The 24,694-nt window shown below is 51.1% G+C and overlaps 2 protein-coding genes across 5 annotated transcripts in view; one reads left to right on the top strand and one right to left on the bottom strand.

Moving 5' to 3' along the window:
- LOC100123314 (serine/threonine-protein kinase MARK2-like) overlaps window positions 1-24,694 on the top strand; it is a 366,766-nt gene that overhangs the window by 41,928 nt on the left and 300,144 nt on the right. The gene's annotated exons all lie outside the window — the stretch shown is intronic.
- LOC100680401 overlaps window positions 1-24,694 on the bottom strand; it is a 221,883-nt gene that overhangs the window by 185,739 nt on the left and 11,450 nt on the right. Inside the window, exon 2 of one of the 3 annotated variants that reach the window (XM_008213378.2) lies at window positions 16,975-17,194. The exons of the other annotated variants lie outside the window; for them this stretch is intronic. The gene's annotated coding sequence lies outside the window, so the exon portion shown is untranslated. The remainder of the gene's footprint in view (window positions 1-16,974; window positions 17,195-24,694) is intronic. 3 annotated transcript variants of the gene reach the window in all.

Raw genomic sequence — 24,694 nt, 5'->3', positions numbered from 1 at the left:
GCGACCGGCACTAATCTAGAAATATACAGTCAAAATACGGAGGCGCCACTTATTCGGAAAGTTCGTCGGTTTCCTGGCTAACATTCGAAAGAGAAACAATGTACGCGCTTAGCCCCTTTCAATGCCTGATGCGCGTAGATAAAGACGAGCCGGTCGGTTCCCACAAATGAAGAAATATACCCGCGATGCCGGCGAAATAAATTTCTCGCGCCGCCCGACAAGATAAAGGCGCATCTGCTGCGGCGGCCGAGAAGCGATAAAGATTCGGAAATCGAGCGCGGAACCTATAGTCGCGGTCATAAATGCGGCGGAGAGAGAGAGAGAGAGAGAGAGAGAGAGAGAGAGAGAGAGAGAGAGAGAGAGAGAGAGAGAGCGTAGCAAAAACTCGTTGATTGGAATTCAGTCGGACGCGATGCAGCGGGTCCTACCTGGCCCGGCTCTTTGAAGGCGTGGACTTTTGCCGGCGCGCGATGACACCCGAAAACGCCTTTGATTCCCACCGAACCGCCGCCACCGCCGTCGATAAATTCTCGAATATTTATTGGACCGGCGAGCGAGCCACGAGCTTTATGGATCTCTATCTCTTGACTATTTTTCTGGATACATTGCTGCTTCTTCTCCTCCTCCTCCTTCTTTGACGGGGTCAGCCGCGCGGCAACGTATGGTTTTTTGCTTCGCAGAAGACTCGCCGCTCGCGTAATTTATCGCAGCCTCGCCGTAAACTAATTAAATCAATTAATAATTTCACTTTGTATATAATGTAATCAATTCGAAAAACCGGTATGAGCCTTTTTTTCTATGCCGTGATCGGCATAGAAAACCTCGGGCAAAAAAGAGACGGTAAAAAATCCCACACACAGCTACCGTAATTATACGCCGCGGCCGTGGAAAATTCGAGCGCGCGGAGATGATCGCCGACCCGCCCGAAAAAAAGACGGACGGCCATCGGACCCGTTACAGGTATGCAGACACACGCACCCGTACGATTTGGGTGGGGAGCCGTGAAGGCGATTGAGTTTCGAAAGGATTAGACGATGCTCGCCGGGGAAGAAGAAGCAGAAAATTCGGCCCCGAGATCTAATCACATCAGACTCTCCTACGGCGAGCTCTGTGCTCCTGTTATTTGTCGGGGGATTTTCGTCCGCCCCCTCTCGATTCGCGATAGCCGAGCGTTTGTTTCGACTTTCGATTAAAATTATCGACCGCTTTGCGATGTTTCCGTTCGATCGTAAATTCCCGCGCAGACCCGTAAAACCATGAAATACGACGGAATCATTTAAATTGGACGCTCGAACGACTTCATATTTGGGCCGCCGCTGCCGCTGCAAACGCACGGGCGTGATGCAATTCGCGCCGTTTAAAAATCCGACTCGCGAGAGATCGACGCGTGCAAATAGCGTAATAACTTACTTCGCCCGTGTAGCATTATCTAATGGCCCGTAAAGCCGTGGCCCCCTCCCCCTTTTCGCTCGCGGGCATAGACACAACCATGTTTCGAAGCCTAATTAAATTAGCGCTAATATTAATAATACACAGCCGAGTCCGAAGCGACCGCTCGAGTCCCGGCATCGGAAAAGGAATCGTGCATTAGAATGATTGTTTTCCGCGCTGCGGTCGGTTTATCTTGATCTCCGCGCAGAAACTGCGCCGCTTTTGCTGCACCGTTAAATTAATCAATCGCGTCCGCGGTGTCTCCGAACGATTCATTACTCCCATTGTGCAGTTTTGGTCGCATTATCCCATCATCCGCCGCCTCGTGTCCCCGAAGTCGCCGCCGCGGAGAGCCCACTGCACAGGCATATAGGTGCACACATCCGGCTGCACGAAATTGGACGTACGACTGCGCGCGGCGATAAATAAATAAGTAAACAGTCGTCTGCCGTCCCGGTGGACTTTGGTCACGAAACGCACGACTGCGACGAGCGTACGAGAGCTGCGGCCGACAACAACGAATGACGAGTATAAAGAGCCGTGCGCTGCCCGCCGCCACCGTCCTCGTGATTAATCAACGAGAGCCGCGCGCAAACACACACACAACCGCGGAATAATAATGCACACGAGGCTCGAGAGCATCTTGCATGCTGCAGCAGCAGCCGCGGCTAAATTAATTAAAAATTACATATTTATGCCGCGCGAGCGCCCACGCGACGTTCGATCCGCGCCGTCGTCGTCGTCGTTTTTATGGAGATGCCTCGCACGCGTATGTGTGCGCGAGTCGCCGAGGCGATGCTAATGCGCGCCTCCATTATTATATTTCGAGCAGCTCGGTGCGCGATGCCGATCATTATGCGCGCGGGAGGCGACGTATGCAGATCTCTCTCGGCTTCGAGAGAAGTCGCGCGCGCGAGTAAATTTCGCTGTTTTTCTCTTACACACGCCCGTAACGAGTCTGCGCGAAAATTCATCACATGCGCGCGCGTGAGTGCATTATCGTCCGTATACTAATCATACTCGAGTGATAAATATTTACACCGCGTCGTCGGATCGGAGATTTATATCTGAATTAAATATCATAGATTTATGCCTCATTGCGAGAGAGCAAGGTAATCACAGCGTAAGAGCGAGAAGAAGTCCCGCGAGCGCGGACCTACTGACACCGGCGTTATAATTGGAGCACCACGGGAGTTGCTTTCACCGCTGACCACGCATACTTCGTACCCGCGCCTTCATTAAGTTCAATACGCACGAGCACGGCTCGTAATTGCGCGGGGCATGTATCGTATCCTGCATGCTAATCGCTTAAATAAGAGAGCTTATCAAGTCGTCGTTTACGAGCTTGCGTAGCTATACCGGCCGATGACGGCGCATGCGGAAGCTCGAGCGTATTCTACGCACCATACACTCCCGCCGATCGCATGTGCGATTTTCTTTATTATTAGACCGTGGTACGTAATGGCGCTTTTAGACTCGCATTACATTTTTCCCGCGCGGTGTGATTTTAAAAAAGCCGGCGCGCTGAGATTAGATCGATTTTCGCTTAATGCATATATTATTCTTACGCAAGTGCAGTTCAAGACTTCGCTCATTATTTAATGATGATAAAAATCGATCGTGTAAGTCTGCGCGCAGGAAACTTTTGCTCCGCGTAATTGTCGGCGATATATGCGCAAGTTATGCGTACACTGTTTGCCATGCGGACTGCGCGCATTAAGTAATACACGTCACGGCTTACCGACGCCGACTAAAATAGGACTTTCTTACAATAACGCCGCCGCCACGTCGTATTATTATAAATCCAGTTCTTTTTCAAAAGCAACTTTGCTTTCTAATTTATTAATGCGACCGCACGAGCGGAACGGCGGATCTATTGATAGATACTGCGCGTATGGAAATTATGACATTTGCAGCGGCAACTCGAGCATCAGTGCTATATGCGTAGAGATATATAGTCAACCCCATCGCTCGCCCGAGCGTCTTTATACACGCACGCACTTGATCAAGCTTTCGCGGAAACGCTGCTCGGTCTTTTATTCCAAGTTTTCACGTAGCAGCTACACAGAAACGTGGCCCTTCTGCATATGCCGGAGGATTATGCAACCGAGCCACGACGATTTTCTCCTCTCGGCGTAGCTGGGAGATGGAAAAAAAGAACGTATACGAGGTCTCATTAGATGGGACGCTCGATTTGTTGCGCAGTTGGCTCGAGCCGCTATGTGCGCAGCCGGGCAGTTCGTTATCTCGCCAGCGCAGAGGAGGCTCAAGTTCCGCGAGGCTGGAGTTTAAACGGCATTACGGAGATCAGCTGTGTGTTTGTCAGCGAAATTAAATTATTCGGACTTGCGCAACCGCGGGCTCTCGCGTTTTTCAATCTAACTTTTACACGACATGTGATAACGATGATGCAAAAGTATTTTTATTTACGTCCCGAAAAGGAGGCACTTTTAAAAGCTTTTTACAGGCTCGGTGCGCATCGTTGCGACATCTTCCTCGGAGGCGGTGGCGGGTTGTGTATCGCGCGAAACTCGAGATGATCCGACATATGGCGCTCGGAGACGACGGCGGTTTTTTTATTCTCTCATCGGAACGAATTCTCCCCTTTACGATGCCCGATAAATTGTTTCCTCTGCAACACCAGCGAATGCCCGCGTCGAAATGCGCGTTATGCGCATAATCAAAACAAACTGGCACTCGAGAGCGCGCCGCGGCGCGAGCACTTAATTACCGAATCTCGGGCTTAAAACGCGCAACGACTGCTAATCCGGCAGTAAAGCCGAAATCGCCTCTCGCGGAACTGCTTGCTCTGCTCTCGCTAATTGCGAATTTCAGACTAACGGCATAGCTAATATCCATAGCCGCAACTCAGACGCGGCGGGAGCATGCGACGATCATCGAACGAGATGCGCACTTTCAAAAGTGCCCGCCGTGTTTACATAAGCCCCGGGGCGTAATGCTTTCATTAGCTACGTGTGATAAGGGGCCGCTCGATGGAATAGCGTACGCTTTTCTCAGGGAAGTGCACAGCCCTATACGTGTTCGCAGGGGATACGTTTTTGTCGACGAATAATTTAAATGGACGCGGCGCGGCTCTTCCTTTTTCGCGATTCATTATCGGTCGTACTTTTCTCTTTTCGGCGCATTAGCGTCGCTTATAGGAGGATCGCTGGAGGGAAATCACATTAAAAGCGCGCGCGTCTATGCGCCGCAGTGACGGGCCGCGCGCGAGTCTTCGCTTTAAAGTAGCGATGCGTGTAGCTGCTGATTACTCGGGGAAAAAAGCTATTCCAATTACGAGGGTTCCACTTAATGAGGTTAATTTCACGCAGTTTTCTGCCCCGAGCACGAGCTAATGCACGGGGAATATCCGATGCATTATTTGACAGGCTAATACTCGCGGATGGGATTACTGTAAAACTTGCGACAACGCGCGGGTTTCGAAAACGTGCCATGCGTAAACAGCGCGCGAAAATGTTTAAAGCCTCGATAGTTCAACTTTCCACGCGCGAGCGCCGACGTGAGAAACGCCGGGGTACACACGCAGCGAGGAGCTTGAAAAAGCGTAATTCAAGAGGCCGCGTTCGTTAACTCGTCGAGAAAACGGCCCGTGTATCCATAAAAATCCCATATAACCTCGCTCGCGCGCATAATGCCATTTCTTTCGGCCAGTCGTTAATAAGAACCAAGTTAGTTCCGGGGAGGCTCTTTCGGAGCGCGCGAAAGCCTTTCTTCTGGAGGTGCTAAACGCAGCCCGCTCGGCAAAGAAAACGGATTACGCGCAATGCACTCGCGCGCGCGCGCGAGTAGTGGAGCGACGCTCGTCATTAAAGAAAATGCAGGTGCCGCGAGAAGGAGAGAATTATTATGTGCCGGCGATGAGAACCGGCTGGCTGTGAAAACGTTCGCAGGAAAGTAACGCTCGTAATTATAACTATTAGTATCCAATGATGCCGTGCGCGTGCCCCCCTCGACGCCCGGGAAATAAGGATCGGAGCGAGAGAGAGACTCGAGAAAAGAATCGGATTAAGCCGCGAGAAAAATCGCTCGCGGCTGCGGGTCACGTCTCTCTAGCTCTCTCGGCGCGGTTGCGTTGCGCAAGTACACACAGAGCCGCGCGTCGGATTGTTTTGCCATTTGCCGCGGTGATTAGCGATAATCGCTCGCCCGCGCGAGCCCGTGAATATTTATAACGCCGTAAAATGGACGAAGAAAGTTCCAGCTTTCGTGTTAAATATTCCCATTAGGCAGCTCAATGAGAACGAGAACGGGAAAATGGTCTCGCGCGTGATTAAGTAATTGTTTTATACGCGGATTGAGAGAAAAAATCGCGCCTGGGAATATTTGCATGGGATATTGTTGAATTCAATTAGCGATAAACGTCGCCGAGGCGGCGGGAAAAAGGAGATCGCGGGCTATTACGGAAAATCGATGATTCGCGAGCCGGTAATTAGACCCTGAGTTATTTCTTTATTTCTCTCGCTCGCGCCGATTATTCAAATCGCCTCGACGTGTCGACACACTTCGCCTCTATCTTCTCGACCCTTTCGTTTTTCTCGCGCCGCGGATTATTATAACTCTGCCGCAAATTGCAACGAGATGCGTCCTCGTTATTATTGAAATCGTTTTCGCAAATTGCGCGCGCTCGCGCGGGATGTAGGCTGAGGAAGCTAACAATGTCTGAATACCGGTTTTCGAATGGCCGCAAAAGTCACGCCCGCACACGCGCTGCAGCGTATTTTACAGCACAATGGGACCTATACGCCTTTCGAAATCAGGTTCCCTCATTGCGTCATTCTCAAAATCGAATAACGTGTAACTGTACAGGCGAGAGCGCTGTTATTTAGACCGATTCAATAACGAAAACTGCGAGAAAGAATTCGCCGGATCCGCGGCAAGGCGCAGAGAGCGAGATACGGAGGATCCGGTTGTCGACCTCGTCCCGTCGGCGATAACATAGGTATCCGCGACACGCGCAGCTCGTATATTATGAGAAGCGATTTCTTCAGAATTTCGCCTTTTCGATCCTACCTATGACCTGCTTAGCATAAGATAAGTCAACAACTCCTGCTGGCTTTAATTCAGACTATCGCTGCTGCATAGCATTATTTAAATACCCGCGCGCAGGAATATATTGTGTTTGATTTTTCATGTAAATATGAAGTATCCGTAGCAGGTTGGATGGCGTTAATTAACATCGCGGAATTAATGTGATTATGAATATACATCGAAAGCGCGAGGCTGCAGCTCGCCGTGATCTCATAATTAGCGCAGCATGGTAACCGATTCAATTTGTTTACGCGATAAGGCATCTCTGCTGCGAGAGGCTTGGTCAGCGATATCGCTCGAGCTTGGTTAAAAACGCGAAGCTATTGTAGTATTTGCCGCGAACCAATTAGAATGGTATATGCTAATTCCGTTGCACAATATTCATCGGGAGAAATCATGGATATGAGCACCGATGAGCGATCGATCAAGCAGCGTCTGGACGATAAGAAAGGCAAACAGTCGCGTAAGCCCTCGCCGCCGGTTCGTCTCCTCCGAGCCTGCGTGCCGCTGCCGCGGGCACTTAATGGCGCGACGAATCGTACTCTGGCTTTATTAATGCGGGCACGAGAGTGGGATTGAATTAAAAGCTAAATGTTCGATCATCGCTTCCAAGTACTCGGCCGCTGGGCCGCTTCGGAAATAGCCGTGCACTTATTCTAACCGAATCATTTTAACGAGCTCGCTCGCGTTCCTGCAACTTTTATGAAAATATAAATTTGCGCCGTGGTCGTTGACCGAAACGATAAATGTAACTTTGCGCATTGTATTCGATCGCTGTTTTCCTTATTACGCCGCCGCCTCTCGATAACGTTAGCGCAATATTGACAGCGGTATTTATACGCTTGAAGCTCGTATTTGTTCACGCAAATATTTGCGTCGCACATCAAATTTGCTCTCCGTCGAAATTATTTATTTTTATAAATAATAAAATACACCCCACTCAGACTCGTGTAAATAAGCGGCGTCGAATCCGCTACATCGCAGGTACAAAGGAGAGCTTGTTAAAATCGAACACGGCGACGCCGGGGCGTTATGTCATGCTCGGCGAGACTTTTCCACACATATCGCCAATAATAAATCTCTTGTATTTGATTTTCCCACAGCAGCGGCGGCGAAATCCGTAATTTCGCAAGCCCAGCTCGTCCGGCCGCCGTACAACAGTACGAAAAAGTGTGGAGGAGGAGACGCAAGAATAAGAAGTAGGGAGGGAGAGAAATCCGGGTCCCCCGCCGCGGAATCGGATCGCTGATCTTGCATTATAAGGGCAAAGGGAGCGTACATGCATGCGCGCGTAAGATCTCTCCTCTCGGGAAAAGTAGCAGTAGAAGAAGCAGCGCAGGCAGAGGCGCGTACAGCGATAGAATCTCGGAGTAGCGCCAGAGGAATCCGCCCACTGTGCTGCTCTTTTGCGCGCACGAGGATGAAACTCGGGGCCCGATTATCCGCGGCGATAACGCCGACGACGACGACGACTCGCGGTCGTCCTCGAAAAGCTCCGAGGGAGAGCGAGAGCGAGTCTCTTTACCACCGCTAAATTGGAAGTTATCACGCTGCTTTACAAGCGCGGCTCGACTTTTTGCGCGCGAGCCGGCTACTCGGAATAACAGGTTTAGACTGCTCCGCGGCCGATTATCAATGCGCGACTTTCCGTACTTACACGCGGCGCTTAAGATTCTCCGCTCGTCCGGCTGACGGGGATGCCTGCCCCTGTTCCTTTCGCATACGAAAAAATGCACTTTGTTTTCCGCGATTCTCGGAAGTATAAAATTATCCAAACGAGCGCGACGAGGAGGATTTTTTCGCCCGGTGCGGCGCCAGTGATCCTCTTCCTCCCCCCCCCCCTCTCTCTCTCTCTCTCTATCTCCGGCTCTTGCGAAAAAGGCTAATGAATACATAATCAGCCGGCGAGTCGTTTTAGTTTCGCCGAAAAACTTCCAAGCGCACCTCTAGTTTATTGGCCGGAACGACGAGTAAGTTTCAGCAGTTAAGCGCTGACCTTCAGCAAAGACTGTGAAGTGAATGAATTTTAATTGGCCCGCGCTTCTCTCCCGCTCGGCTGAATCACCGAGTACGACTGCAGCAGCGAACGTATGATTATATTTGTACGCGGAGCTTCCATAATTCATAAATTTTGCAGAAGCGCCTGCCGTAGCATTAGCATGCGCGTAAATCGTCCAATAAAACTCGGGAGAAAAAGGCGTTGACGCACGTCCATCTACTTCTAATGACGATATCGCGCAAGAGCTGCTCCTCGCCGCGGCGCTACAGCGCTTTTCGTTGTAACTTGGGAACGTGACCCGAGCACGGGCCCAGGAGATAAGTCGGACGGTAATGGCTTTCAGTCGTGACATTTGCGCCGTGTTTGGCTCCCCTCGGCCTACTGTGTACAGCGTATGTATGCTGCTGCGCGCTCCGCGATGGAAGGCTCGAGAGAGAAAGAGAGAGAGAGAGAGACGCGTGTTCGCCGCCGCAGCGAGAGACGTTTACGGAACTATTTCGAAAGAGTGTCAGGCTCCGCATGCCGCTGCTGTTCAGTCGATAGGTATGCAGGGGAGAAAAATATCTCGGTGGAATAATCGGCGTGGGTCATCTGCTGATGCAATCGGCGGACCGGAGGAAAAACAATGATCGGTTCCAGTTCGTCGAATTATTAATAGAAAGGTTATACACTATCGCTTATCAGTCGATTCGAGTCGGTTGGCCCTCGAGAGTCGATATTCGCGATGTGTACAGTTTTCCGCGCTATCCGTTATGTGTCAATTGCGGCACGTGACTTTTTCGCGTTTACCTTTAACGAACCCGCGATTAGTGTTGTTTCGGCGAGTAGCAACGCGTTCAAAAGCGGGTTATTCAATTGAGAATCGGTCCCGAATTTACGAAGCCAGCGGGCGTATAGGTATACAAGTTACGCGAACGAGCGAAACTTGTACACTAGCTGCAGCCGTAATAATTCACGCCGCGGTTCTGAACTCGGCGCTATCAGCGTGATATACGGCTCGCGCGAAAATTCATTATACAATTGCCCTTATCAATTTTTCAGCCGTCATTATAGAAACAACTCTATATCGAGTAATTTCCTCCTGACATCTGAAGCGTGCATCGCCGCTGCAGTTTTGCGCAATCCGAGCATTATTAATACACCGCGTAGAGCCGGCGTAATTATAAACTATATAAAGCTCCTATAGGAAATGTGCGTGCAGTAGGTTTCCTGACTAATTGACGAATCAAGACACTCACGGACATCACGTTACACATACTTTGGCGCTCATTAAAGTTGAACTCGGTTTCGCGAGATAAGCCGGCGGGCGCATCGCGTGTAAGGCGATAGCACTTATCGTATAAACGTTATCATTAGCATCGGTTGTTGCCGCGTAGGCATATTCGGCAAAGCGCCGATTCGCCGTAAAACTCGCGCGTAATTGAAACTTGATCCCCTCCCGCGTCCAATTAGACGAATTAAACTTCATTTTCGCGAGGAAAGAGTTTAAAAGGGACAAATGCAGACGCGCTCTTTTTTCCGCGCGAAAAACCTCAATTAGCGTCGTAATTAAAACGATCCCGTGTAATCATACGGCTGCTGTGGCGGGTTATAGGATAGCCCGCGCGCTAATTACAATGTCTCCTCTTCTCCCATTAGAGAGGCGTATTTTGATCTCCGCAGCAGCGGCAGCAGCAGCATCTGTGCACTCAGCAGCGGAGCGACTAGCGCTAAAGATAATCGGGGGGGGGGGGGGGGGTATGCGGTTATGGGACACTTGGGCGCGTTTTGATAGCCTGCCCGGAACTACAGGCGCGCGGCTGCATCATCGCGCAGAGGAATCACACCGGCGAGCTTGCACTCGCTCGCGCCTTATCTCGTCTCGCGTGTGTATGAGGTTTCCTCTCGTCCGCCGCCCCCACTTGGCCTTGCGCGACTTCTCCTTCCGTGCGTTTGTTATTGTTTGTTTTCGTTTCGATTCCCGCACACTTCAACGCGCGCAGTGCGTAAGGTTTTTCGCGCGGATTGCGCCATTTCCTCGCGGGGCGGCCTGTGGCGCAGAGAAAATTATATCTAGATTATCCGGCCGCTCGACCATTATCCAGCTTATTAGCATGAATGCTCGTTTATTAAGCGGCTATCTAGATCGAGCCCGCCGCGTACCGATAATTTTACAGCGTGATTAGCCATTGTTATGAAAGCTCATTAAAATGTCGCTCGTTTTGCATGACAAATTTTCAGGCCGCTTTCAATCAGGACTGGCTCGATATCAAAAGCTCTCTCTCTCTCTCTCTCTCTCTCTCTCTCTCTCTCTCTCTCTCTCTCTCTCTCTCTCTCGGCGCACAGCCATTCCGATAAATTGCGCCGCCGCGAGAGCGACTTTCAGACAATAGAGAGCCCGTATCGATATGCGGAGGCTCGCCGCGCGCGCGCATAACGCCGATAACGGCAGATAACTCCTGAAATCCGCATCGGAAGGGGACATTATTACGCACTTAAGTGCGATTCGCCGTATCTGCTGTTTAGACAGCGCGCGCCGGCTTCGATTCCCGGCCGAATAAAAATATCCATTTTCGATAAATAATCTCTCCGCGCACGCGGTGAAATCGCGTTATAAGCCCGCGCGGCCGTGAAGGGGGAGACAAAGCAATTGAATTTCGCGCGCTTTTCCCCGCTAAGTGCTCCGCTGTCCCCCAGAGAGAGAGAGAGAGAGAGAGAGAGAGAGAGAGAGAGAGAGAGAGAGAGTTTTGTTTTCGCCGTGACACATCGCGGCATCGGGAGTCGATATTCCGACTAAGCGGGGGCCGCTTCATCACGAGTGTGTCGGTTTCGTTCTCCGCGGCAGGAAAGAGAGAGAGAGAGAGGGAGAGAGAGAGAGGGTCTATCGAGGAAACGATCTTCTTTCATAATGGCCGGTACGTGACGGAGCGAGCGTTATTATACCGGGACGCGGAGCGAGGGACTCCTTACGCTTTGCATAATGTGCACGTCGCGCGGCTCGGCTACTATATTCCATCTTCTTTCTTCCATTCGACTTGACGAGTTTCGTTCATTAGGGATTTTCTCGCGAATAGCCTCGCGCGCTCTTGATCACCGGCTGTTTCAAACGACTTTTTAACCGAGCAAGCCTACTCCCGACTTAATGACTGGACAAAGTTCGCCGCTTGACCTCGCTATAAATTATAAAATTTCAGATCGGAATCTCGAAAATTGTAAAGCCGCACGCAAAAGCTCACTTTGCAGCTCCACACGACTCTGAAAAGTCGGCTGCACGCGCTCCTCTCGATGAACCGGCTTCGATCCCGCGCAGCGGTGGGAATAATGAAAGAAAAACACGTTTCCTCCCCCTTTCGTCGAGGACGAGCCCAAATGACTGGTCGAAAATCGAAAATACGAGCCCGGAGAATCCTCTCTGGCGTTGAATTATAGCTGCTCGCTCTGGAGAATTTAAGAGGAGATCAGCTCGCACGCACACGAACACGCGGAGCGTATGTAAATTTCGGTTTAGAATATCGTCTCCTCCACGGCATTCTCATTTCACTTTCTTCACGAAAGCCCATTCGTCTCGGGGCCACGAGATGTTGATCGATGCCGTTCGGCTACCGGATGACGCAGTCATCGTTCCACGGCCGATCCCTCGCTCCCGAGTATTATGTGTGAGTGTGTGCGTGTGTACCTATGGAAGAGACGCGCACGTCGCAGCGCCTTGGAAAATGAAGAGATATACCCTCGACGATACTCTCTCTCTCTCTCTCCCTCTCTCTCTCTCGCGCGCGCGATCGAGTGCCTTTATAGCTTCTGTTTTTCTCCTCGCCTCGTCGTTGCGCGAGCGCTCGAGTGGCGCAGAGGCTGCGCAAATATTTTCCCCGTGTCAAGCGAGGATTCCGGTTCTCGAATTTGAGCAGTCTATTATCGCGCGGCGCGTTTAAGAGCGCAGCCTCGTCGGAATAACAGAGGGAAAATCATCCGTGGAAAAAAATGTCTCTGCCCGCATGCGGAGAGTGCAGTGGGTCGACCGACATCCATCTCGGGCGCGCAGGTAGGCGAAATCGAGAAAAATGCCCTCTCTATGCAAATAGCGGCCCGAACCTGCGGCTATTCATCATTGCGGCCGGAGAGCCAGAGCGAGAGAGGACGTCGATGTATGCGTGCGTGTAAAGATCGGAAAAGGTTGTCCCTCCTGCAGGACACAGTCACAACAATGCGTCCTCCGCGGCCAGCGCGTATAGACTCGAGAGAAAACAGGTTGCACGGCACCGCAGGAGGCTGCAGCCGAGATTTCGCGCACGCTGCAGTCACCTGGCTGCAAGAAAATAGCTGCCTGCGCCTCTGTTTGTGTACGCGCATACACGTGTAGGGACAGGTGTGCGCGGCGGAGCAGGTGAGGCGCAGCATATAGCTCCCGGTGTTGTGTGTGCGTATACCCTTGGCTGCAGTGCTGAACCCGATGCGCGCGAAGACCAGTATCGCAAAGTCCCGAGCGCGCTAATCTCGAGGCTGCGCGCGCAAGAAACTCCAACTGCCGATGCTAAACTTCGAGTTCACCGCGAGAGAAGACTCGCATCGTGGGAATGAAAGTCGCGGAGTATGATGCATCCGAAGCTCGAATAAATTTTCCCGCACTCGCGCATTCGTGTTTTAGCATCTGAAAAGCGAGTGTAAATCGCGGGCCTTATTGCGCGCAACCTGTTATTCTAATAAGATTACCCTTTTAATTATATCGAACCGTAAACCGACCGAGAGCTCCGCCGTCTCGAGTGGCCATGAAAGCGGCGTAAAATTAATACGACGCCTAATTAAACGGCCAGAGTGTGCGTGTGCGTGCGTGCACGAGGAAATAGTCCAGAAACCCAGTTTCGTCACGGCCCGAGACAAAAGCTCCTAATCCCGAGCCCGCGACCTAAACACACTCATAGCTCCCCGACACCTATGCGCGAGAGTCGGCCGCTCGTAAAAAACGTCCCTAAAAAGCTTAAGTTATTCGCGGACACATTCGAACAAGTTCGTAAATTTCACCTGAGCCCCGTAAAGAAATGGCTACAACCGAGAGAGGAATAAAAGAGTGCTGTGTAAACTCTCGCACAGTACCTGTACGCTGGCTCGCGCGAGTGTGATGCATTGAATCGCGTCGAGATTTCCTCTCTCGCTCTCCCGCTCTTCAGCCAGCTATCCACGGCCCGAGCCCCGCGTCACGTTTCAACGGCCGTTTTTCTTCGCGCATCGCACACACACACACTGTGCGCTGCGCGCGACACATCGAGATAATCCCGCGCACGGCTCTTTTTTCCTGCGCCGCGCGCAGCCTCTAATCCGCGGACCTCCCGCGCTGCGCCGCGTGTATTTTTCCAGGTCGAGAGCTGACCTTCGCGCGATCGTGCGAACTTACGGTATCTCTCGCGCCATTGTATGCTCTCCGAGCTGCGCAACCCAGTTTATTAAGAGGATTCGTTCGGGGCTTTTGCCGAAACGCCGTGAAGAGCTGCCCGGAATGCATAAGCGATGCAGCTAGCTCTGATAACTCGGAACAGTGCACCGCTGCACCGCAGGGAACGTAACGATACTCCGCGGAATGGTTTACGTAATTTTCGCGGCCCTTTCGTCCTCCGAACTTCTGTGCTCTCCGATGACCCGGCGCGCAGCCTTCCTGGAATACTGATTACTTTTTTTCGTCCGCTCGCGTGCCTAGCGAAATTTCATATACCGCGCGCGCAAGATAAACATCGGTGCCGTAAAGTAATAAAGTAATATGGCACATTACTTACGTGTTTATAATTTTTATTTCCTCCGGCCAACCTCTCTCGCCGCTCACATCCTCGTCCGCGAGAAGCAGAAACACGTGTAAATTATGAATTGAATTAAATATAAGTTGCGCGCATTAGGGCCGCTGAAATGTATGCCTCGGCCGCGTTTACGCTACTAAAAATTAACGGCATGCGGGTGCATCCCGGGGCGACAGTCGCTGCTGTATACACTCATATTACACTGTGCAGCTGCTTTCAGCGCGCGCAATCGTAAAGTTGACGCGCGGGCTCGCGCTGCGGGGATTACATTAAGCGATTATGATCGGCGCTGGCCGATCGAATCAAGATCAGTCTGCTGCGAGAGCTTTCAGATCCTACGCTCTAACGGTACGGAGCACGTGGATTTTTCTCTCCACTCTTGATTCCCAACATTAACCGGCTGCTAGTCTCGCGATCTTCTCTGAACGGACGGCTGGCAATATTACGCGCCACTGGATCGCGCGCGCATGGCATCTAATTTCACGCTATTACTATTCCGCGATTATTCCGGGAGAGGCGATATTTTTCCTGTTATTATTCGCGGATAGCTACTGCGCAGCTCGGCTGCTGCTGCTGCTGCTGCAGTTTCTTCCGCCAGAGATTTAGAGAGAGAGGCTTAACGGTAGTCCTACGAGGGAGTATGTTTTGATGCCTCGGATGAGATGCAGAGATAATAACCGTACATACTCGCTTACAACTTCCACTAACGACGCGGATTTTTCCCGCCGGCCGATCTTTTTCCTCCTGAATTGAATTACTCAGCCTGCGCAGTTTCATCGGCTGAAACTTTGCAGCCTCCCCAATTAATCGCTGATTACCCATAGCCCGGACTCTCGTCGGAAATGGTATTATTAACCCGGCCATATTCATAAAGCGCGGCGCTTCGTTAATTGCTATCGGCCCGATAAGATATACGAAATCCCGAGAGAGCGACTGCTGCTTCTGCCACGATGCAGGCTGTAGGCTAGGCGTAGGTACACTTTCTCGAAGAAAGAAACGACGCGCTGCAGCTTAACGGTACAGCAGCAGAGAGAGAGAGAGAGAGAGAGAGAGAGAGAGAGAGAGGGAGAGTGGAGGTGAAGCGCGCCTATACCTGTAGCCCCCTTTTCACGGTGGCACACGCGCTCGAATCGTGCATAAGCTATCCAACGAATGTGCGATAACGTTCCGAGGCTGTGAAAATATTTTTTACGACCGGCCAACGACACTTTTTTCTCCTCTCGATCGCTCGCTGCTGCTGCCACTGGTAAAGTTTCCTTTTCAGCGCGGGAAAGGTTAAACACCGATCTGACGCGGCCCGGCTGCGGGCTTTTACGAGCGATATGGATATTAGGATGCGAGGAGATTTTCCCGCCGGTAAAACTTTTCCGGTCTCGCGCTACTGGAACTTTCGGGCCTTTATTGTTGCTGAATACAGCTCGTCAAGGCTTCGTCACACAGCTGCGAGATTAGATTGTGAGAAATAATTTATCTCCTGACACGGGCGTAAATCATTCCTCGAGAAGAAGAAACGGTCGATCAGAGCGGTGTGTATAGCAGCGATCGCGGAAAGCACAATGTCGAGGATTCTTTCGAGTGCGCAATGTTCATTAAAGAGCGACGTCGGCCGCGCAGTGCGATTATTAATGACGCTCACGAGCGTGATTCATCGTTAATTCAAAGCTCCGGAATCCGCGGCTGACGTTCTTTCTTCGCGCTGACGTAAATAGTTCAGAGCGCCGCGGCGTTTATTATACGCGCTTTGCATCAATTCCTATACAAGCGGAAGCGAGTTTCCCAGCCCTCCGCAATTATCGCGCAGTTGTTAAAAAGTCATTTGCAGAAATCCGTTGTTCGCGATCCGGAGATTTCCGTGACACCGAAAAACTCGCTCGTGTGTGTGCGTGCGTAAGCACACGTAACCGGCTCTCGGCTCCTAATTAGATCGGTCTCGCGCTGCAGCGGCGGCGCAGTTCGATCGAAAGATCCGCTCTCGGAATCGCCTGCGGATAGCTTCTCCCTCGCTCGCTTGGGTTCGCCGGTCGACGGGTGAACTCGAGTGAACCGTAGAGCTGGTATACCTTGAGCCTCGAAACGTACGGCAGACAGCGCTGCTATGCGAATTGGAGATTAACGGGGCAGATACACACGAGCTAGTGATGCTAGAATCGGTGGTAAACGCGGGAGTGTGCAACAGTTTCGGGAAATAAAGAGCGGATGCGCCGCCGCGAGAGAAGTGTATAAGAAAGGCGATCGATGGGCCGATATTTATTGTTTCGAGAGCTAGCGCGCGTACGATAATTGCAGTCCGGCGGCGGCGGGGAGGGAAGATGGCGAGAGCGAAATTATAAGCTCGGGGATTATAAATAGAAACGTCATTATCAAGGGGCACATCGGTTATTAATCAGTCGGCTTATCGGCAGCCAGCTGAGAATAAATTACGTCAAAACGTGTGCGCGGCGCAGAAAAGGAGCAAAGAATCTCTGAAAAAGATGCGTTACACGTGAGAGGAGAGACAATGTAGTGGAGAGTACAGCGCGGTGGGTATACGGGGGCGTGTGGCTCCGAACACACTCACACACGCACACACACACACATATATATATATATATATATATATATATATACATGCGAGGCTCGAGACGAGTCGCCGACGGGTCAATGTCGCCGGAGTAATTACCTCCCCTCTCTCTCTCTCCTACTGTTTTCCTCCGTTCGCTCGTTTTGCTCCTCGCGCCTTCCTCATATCCCCCTTACCTCACGTATCCTCGCGGCAGCTTTCATTTTTCTCGTTTCGCCGTGTTTTTCTCTCCGGCTCTTCGCTCTCTCCCTCCTTCTCCGTCGCTTGTTTCACAGCTCGAGGCTCCGCGCGCGCACGTATCCTCCTGATTCCCTTTAATCGTGTCTTCTATTCTCTCTCTCTCTCTCTCTCTCTCTCTCTCCTCGCCTTCTCCGCTGCTTCTGCGACTGTCGTAGCCTGCGAATGAATATTTTATGTTTTATAACGATATAGAGCCTGTTATTAAAGTGTATTTTTAGCAGCGACTATACTCGGAAATTCCGTTTCTTGAACCCGACGCCGTGCACGCGTTCTAAAGATTTTCCAACAATGGTCGAGCGCAAAAAGCACAAAGTTTCAATATGCTATCGCCGGGGAATAAAATTACGATATCCTTCCTCTCGTTTTTCCCACTCTCTCTCTCTCTCTCGCGCGCGTCATTAGGTTCGCGAGAAGTCCTCTCGTCCTTTTTCCGAATCGAGTTTTATTCCGCCGTCTAGCTGCGTGTATAATGTATACCTGCGAGTCGATTCGCGTGCAGCTGTGCACGACAATGACGGCTCCTGACGCGTCGCCTAATGTATGCGAGCCGCTGGACGGGATAACTGCACGCAACACCAGCGATACACGCGACTGTACGTACATTTCCGAGGGAATGAGTGCCAACGAAAATAGGACTGGCTTTCGAAAGAGTGCTGTAGAAGATGATAGCCGGGTTTATTAATCAGAGGCTCGCGCGAGAGAGAGGCGATTATTTTTCGGAGCTCGTAATTTCGAGATAATTTTAGACGCTTTTGATTTTTAATGAGCACGCGCGCCACTGGAAACAACATTTCTCCTACTTATCTTCCTCCGCTCCGAGCCTGATGGATTTCTCGTTTTTCAGGTCCGATGCGCGAGCTATCGAGGAAAAGGCGGGATTTAATTAAAAATCATCGGAATCGACCCACGCTGTGCGCGCATGACAATAACGAAATCGCGCGTATTTTGAAATATAATTAAAACAAACACAAATGGAATTCCGGCTCGATGGCACTCGACCCCCCTGAAAATAATGAAAATTTACGCGCCTACAGGGGTCTCTGCAATTATTTCAAACGGTAATATTCACGCATTATACATTCGGTTTTGTCACTCGCTCGCGCGCGAGCGTCTCCGGCCGAAAGACAATTACTGCGCATATCAAGTATATTTTCGCGCGATTTTACGAGTTTTCCGCGCGCACTGAACTCATCGACCGATTCATCGAGCTTTAACGAGCCGTCATTTTGAAAATTATTTCCCCGACGCTCTCGGCGTCGAGAGCCCATTCCGACGATATAACGCAGCCCCCGCGTCGACGTGCTCGAAAGTTACAAAGAGCTTTGACTATGTGCATCATACGCGGGCGAATTTAGACTCGAGATTGCGATTAAAATTTCACTCGCGCGATCCGCCTACTTTGTCGAGCTTACAGAGCTTCGGAGCGCAGTGCGAGCTTTTTCAAAAGGTCTCAATTATTTACTCTCGGCTACAAGCATGATCCGAGCTAAAAAGTCACTTGCCCGTATGACCCCATCGCGCGAGGAGCGATTACGATACTCCTCCAGCCGTTGTGTCGCGATGCTATTATCTCCTATTCCTTCAGACAGCCGCGAGCTTGGATATTCCCTGTATGGAAGTAAGTGGATCGTTGTTACATATTTAGCCGCCGACTCCCTTAATAACGCGATCTCTTTTTAATGCACAAAACACGTGTACTCGGCTGCCTATCATCGGAGCTTTGAAATAGTCAGGCTACTTGCATATAGACGATGCGTATATGGCACTATTACTGCAGGTATAGTTAGTCGATCGAGACGATTTTTCTATCTATAGCACGACGTGCCTCCGAGCATGCGAGTATAGAGTAATCTCATTAAGCATGGATCTCCATCGCAAATAGAATATCTGAATAATATTAACGTCGCTCTCGTACGCTCGAAACGATCTCGGAGTTCATTAATAGTAAATCAAGGAAACCGGTATTATCAATGATGCAGTCGAGATTACAACGTCAAAGTCGAAATTACCCGCACTCTGTAATCGGATCCCCCCCCAGCTTTCAGCAGAACAAACGTTCCAGCGAGAGTTCTTGCGAGCGAAAAGCCGTTAGACAAGGCTTTTTGCGCAAAAGTGCGCAGAATTCGCGCGGCCGACTGAACGACGAGCGAAGCCGCAGCGTCGAGGTTCTCTGCTCCGCAGCTACGTAAAATCGTGGTTTTCCATTGGCCGCGCGCGCTCGAAAACGGAAAAACCACGGGGCGATCGAGTGGCCGCTTGTGTATACGTATAGACGAGGGAAAAAAGAAGCTGATGCTAGCTGCAACATCAGCGCTTCTCTCTCTCTCTCTATATCTGTCGGGCGTCATTATCTCCGATGTTCCGCGGCTGCCGCTTAAACACACGGCTCTCCCGGCCTTTCACAGTACGATGATTACGGAGCCGAGACAGCTCCTTCTTTTTCTTCCTCCCCTAGTCGATCGCGATGGACGTTTGCATAATTGAATTTACGAGAATCGGACGCCTAGCCGCGCTCGTGCGCGCAAGCGAGCGTTTATTTACACTTTGCTCGCGCTCGTTCCGCCTTTACGCGAGAATGTAAGATTTTCGTTTTATCGCGTGTACCGCGATTTCAATTTAATTAGTTCGGTGTGTGCACTTGTAATATCGCGGAGGTGGTGCTTAAGGAACTATGTAAATAGGTGGCGCGTCGATAAATTGCCGCGCATGCTAATTTTACGAGCGGGCTATTTAAATAATTAAGCTCGAGGCTCGATTTACAAATGGGAGCCATCGCTAAACGGTTGGCTTGTAATGCGCGAGCACGCGCGGGGATGTTATAATTTTCGTCTCGGCCGGACGAGCCGCTGGAAGCGCGAGGAATGCGATCCTCGGCGCACGATTTTAATTGCTGGAAAAGTAGGCGCGTGCGGTCTTGTTGTCGGGAGCGACTTTGTTTATAAAGATTCCTCGGCGCGACTAGGAAAAATTTTAATTGGAAGCGCAAAAAGCCGTAGCTGCAGCGCTGGTTTACGTCGATCGCGTAAGCTGTACGTTATAACTGAAACGGCTGCGCGGGGCTTATTTCGAAAAAATGACTCAGCCGGGGCAAAAGCGATCTCGGCTATTGTCTTTGGTTAACGAGCTCTGCCAAAAAGACCAAAGTCGCCGCGAGTGAAGGAATGCGGCTGGCATGACACTGGAATGCCGAAGCTCGTGTTGTGGGTACGTAGATTCGGACGGAATTAAGCTCTCGGCGAACAATGCATCCGCGTGAGGGACAGTTTCCGCTTAGTCAAGAGCGCGAGCGAGCGAGCTAAATTTTTGCCATCTCAAAATTCGCCTTTGTTTTCCTTGGAGCCGCCGCCCGAGAGAGAGAGAGAGAGAGAGAGAGAGAGAGAGAGAGAGAGAGAGAGAGAGAGAGAGAAACGCATGACGCAACGTGCATACAGTGTTTTATTTCGCGCGCTGCGCAAAGACCTATAAACTTGGCGCTCTCGTATACATAGTATGCGTGCCAGCTGCTAATGGAATTTATTGGCCTCGAGCTCGGAACTCGCGGCTTATTTATCGCCGGGGATGATAGCCCACGACGGATTTTATTTCGCTCCCGGCAAGCCGTTCTCTTTGTGCGCTGTTCCGTTAAGTTCGGAATCGTCCGATTTTGAGGAAAAGCTCGAACTTGGCGCCCTCGTAAATCGAGCGGCCAGGTGCGAGAGCCAAGATTTATTCGGTAATTCTTATTAATTGTGAATTACGTTTACAACTCCCGGCTTGTGAAAGGTCCTTACGCGCGATTCGAATAATTATGATTTATCCGTGCACGCGCGCGTTAACTCGTTCGCGCGCACTCATATATAATCGTTTGCAAGTTCATATAGGCCGGCTCGGAGCCGAGTGGAAAAAATGCCGAAACATCAAACATACAAATTGCCCCAATCACGTGCGTCAGCGATCGAAAAAAACCCGTCGAATTTCGTCGATCTCCGCCCGAAAAAAGCGAGCGCTGGCCAACGACCTCCTCGTAATTAACTCGCGCATTACGACTCACTTTCTCTCTCGCGGCGACTGTCAATAAGTCAGTAGGCTCGTCTAAAAAGAAGTTCGTTAAGAAGGGCCCGATCTTTTTATATCCTAATTTAAAATTACGTCCACGTGCCGTTTATTTATAAATTATACACGCGGCCAATCTCTGTCGCGCGCGTGTGTGTGTGCAGCTCCTCGCCTCGAGCGCATAATACAATCCTTCCTACGTCTCTCGGGCTTGACAGAGTTGCAAGAGCGCGCGTTTACGAGGCTCTTTAAACCGATTATTGGCGATCGGCTCTCTCTAGCCCCTCTGCAGCTCGAGAGGAGCGGAAAAGGAGGAGGAGGGTCTCCCCTAGCGCTCTACAGTCCGCGCGCGCGACTCCGTATACCGGTTTTCGAGCAGGCCGACGCGCTCTACAGTCGCTGCTCCTCGGCTGCGAGTGTGTGCACTTTGACGGGAGTTGCTTTTTTCCCGCTGTGCGCGCGAGGCAAAAATTCATTAGAATATCCGCAGCGTAGAAATGCGCGATCTCCGATTTTTCGTGCTGGGCATCGCCAGAGAGGTCAACGAGCCGGCGGAGCATAAAACGGCCCTTGACTCTCGACGGTATAAATGGTTTGTTTGGCTCCAGGTGCCCGAAGGCACGCGCGCTCCAAAGTGCTAGGACTATGTGGAATAGCCCTCGCGGCGACTATCTCTCTCGGCTGCGATAACTCCGCTATTTAGTGCGGTTTTACAGCTTGTAATTTGAGTCACTCGTCTAATGCCTTGTTTTTAAGCCACACTCGGGGTTATGGACGAGCCGATTATCCCTCTTCTCCTTACTCCCGGCTCTAATATACGACCGCGCGGTATTTTTATGAATTTCGTGAATTCAATTACGCGTCCACTCCACACGGCGCGAGAGAGAAATGTCTGATAGAGCAAGCTCGCCGATCCTCTAATTGTTTTACTCTCGCGGAAAATCCTGTTTGCAAAAGGCGCGCATCGCGAGGTCATTGCGCGGAACTGCTCTCTCGGTTTACGGCGCGAAAATTTCCCTCCAAAATTGCGTATAATTGCCGGAGAGTCGGGACTTTCGTTTTTCGCGTACTCGATTAGCGCAGTGGGCCGGCGCGAAAAATACGTGCGAATCCAGCATGGACAACGCGAAAGTCCATTAAACGCTGCGGGGCTCAGAGTTTTCGCTTGACCTTTTCTTCCCAGCTCCTATGCGCCGTGTACGCGCTGCAATCACGCCCGGCGGCTATAATATTTTCTGTAATTTCGCGGTTTGCATCGCGCGCGAGCGGGATGTAGGCGAGGCTGATGAAACGATGCTGGTCGCGCGAGAAACGAAACGAGCTCTCTCACAATAATCCCGCCGCCTGGAATTGCGGTCGGCAGATTTTCTGGCCTTTTTGGGACACACAACGCGGAGAGCTCATTGATTATCGGGAAACGAGCGAGAAGCCCGCCGCGATTTTTTGTTGTTACTCCTCCGACGCCGGGCATGCGTATATAATGGAGATTAAATTTCATACGCGCGCCGCAGAGCCGTTATTAATTGCAGTGAAAGCTTTGTTGCGATAGATTCGTGATAGCTGAAATGAATCTCTCGTTAATTAAATCAATTAATGCATATGCATAGTTTGCGTCGATAAATCAAAGCTCATAGTTCCACTGTCGGATCTCGCGCCTCTGTGTAATTTAATTAGCTAAAATTCAAAACGCGCATCGAATATTCCCGCATGGGTGTATCGAAGGAATGCCGGCAGCAGCTTTTTATCCGAGACCAGTGGAAAAAAGCGCCTCGTAATGCACACAACTGACATCGCTAATACTCGACGAATGAGTGATTGCGAGTGCCGCTAATGAAGTGACACTTTAATATGCAAAATCGCGCTCCGGAGCTCGGGTGACGGAGCGACGCGGCTCGAGAGTGCAATATTCCGCCGCGGCGGTGGTCCGCGAATTGATGTGACGCGCGCTGATGAATCGAAGGAGGCAAATCAAGCGAGTCGAGGAAATGTCGAGCACGGCCGGTATAGGTGCAAGAATTTAATAAGCCAAATAAAGCAAGAGCAAACACCAGCGACGCCGGGACTCAGTTTTCTTGATTGCCTCCAGTTTTTTGTCCCGCGGAAAAAGCGCGGCCGAGGAGAGGCAACGACGAGCAGCCTACTGAGAACTTTATTCGTTCCTGCGACGCTGCTACCTGGAATTAGCCGAGTGATACTTACTCCGGCGCCAATTTCTGCCTGATTATTATCGAGAATTCGAGAGAGCCGTGTTACTCTTAGCCAGGGTTAATAATGTCATTCGGGCTTTCTTTGCGAGCCGATAATACGCAACACATCGCGTGCTATATAATTTCCCCTCATTCAAATGTCGAGCTGCACTTCTGCCGCGCGGCTCGGATGAAATATTCATTCGCGCGCGGCGATTGAAATTTTCATCGACTTGTGACACTTTCGCGCTGACGATTTAAATAACGGCATATTTATAATCCCGGCTTACACCTTTAAATCGAAGTTATTCGCGCGCGCGCCGCGAGTGAAATCTTTATTCGATACCTGACGTAGAACGTATAGATAGCCCAAGAGACACATCGCGTGATTCCCGCCACTGCGCTTTTGAGCTGCAGCGGCGCCGGAGAACAATGAACTCTCTCGAAGCAGCGTAACTGCACATCGCGCGAAAATAGCGTTTCGTTGTTTCTGCATTTGAAATTCCCGCGCGCGAGCAGCGGCTATCGCTCTATGGGTACACGGGTACGTGCGCGGCTAGAGGAACATGTCGCTCGCGGCTGAGCCGCTGTGTGACACGTCCGGAGCCCGTCGTGTGTAGGCATATAATTGGTGATTCACGATGCAGATTCGGACATGTTCCTGGGCATTGAGGAGCCGGTTCACTCTCTGCCTTCCGGGTTTTTGTTGTCCTCCGCCGCGCGATTAGACGCTACTGCTCCTCGAATTCTAGCCGCGCGCGGTTAATTGCCAATTAAACTAATGGGACGTTAAGTGTGATTGTTCGCCGCGAGAAGCCGCTCGCATGGGCGATTTTGATAAGCTGCTCTCTCGGGAGGAAAAAATCGCGCTCGTATGCGCAAGTAGTAAGGCTCGCGCTTGATCGGACGGTGTTCGTAATCCGAAATTTTAACGACGCCGAGTTTTCGAATAAAGCCGCTGATGCTCTCGCCGCGGCTGTAATTTACGCGATGCAGCGCCGCCGGAGATGCTTGATGCGCGAGACGCAGAGAAAAACTGACTCATCGGTGAATCATCGCCGCGCAGCCATGAACGCGGCGCAGTCGCCTTATTAGTTTAAAGACCTTTGAGGAGTATAATTATTGAAGGCTACGTCTCTCGACAATGTCACGGCGGAGTGCGCGCGTATACCCCGCGCGCGCACACACACACACATGCGCGCTGAATTTCCGGCACAGAATGCCGTCGGACGGCATTTTTTTCTTCCCTCCCTTTTTGTTTTTCCACTTCGGCTGCCAGCTCACTTATCTCGTCTGCACTGTCCTGTCGCGAGCGCGCGCGCTTACGCCAGTCGCGATTAGATAAGCGACGCTTACGCGCAAAAATTCGATTGCGACACTGTGTCGGACATGCCGGCGAGCTAATTAAATCGAGCGATATCTCCGAGCGCATCCTAAA

This window comes from Nasonia vitripennis, chromosome 4 (genome assembly GCF_009193385.2).
Source record: "Nasonia vitripennis strain AsymCx chromosome 4, Nvit_psr_1.1, whole genome shotgun sequence".
Classification (NCBI taxonomy): domain Eukaryota; kingdom Metazoa; phylum Arthropoda; class Insecta; order Hymenoptera; family Pteromalidae; genus Nasonia; species Nasonia vitripennis.
This window is presented reverse-complemented; position numbering and strand designations above follow the sequence as displayed.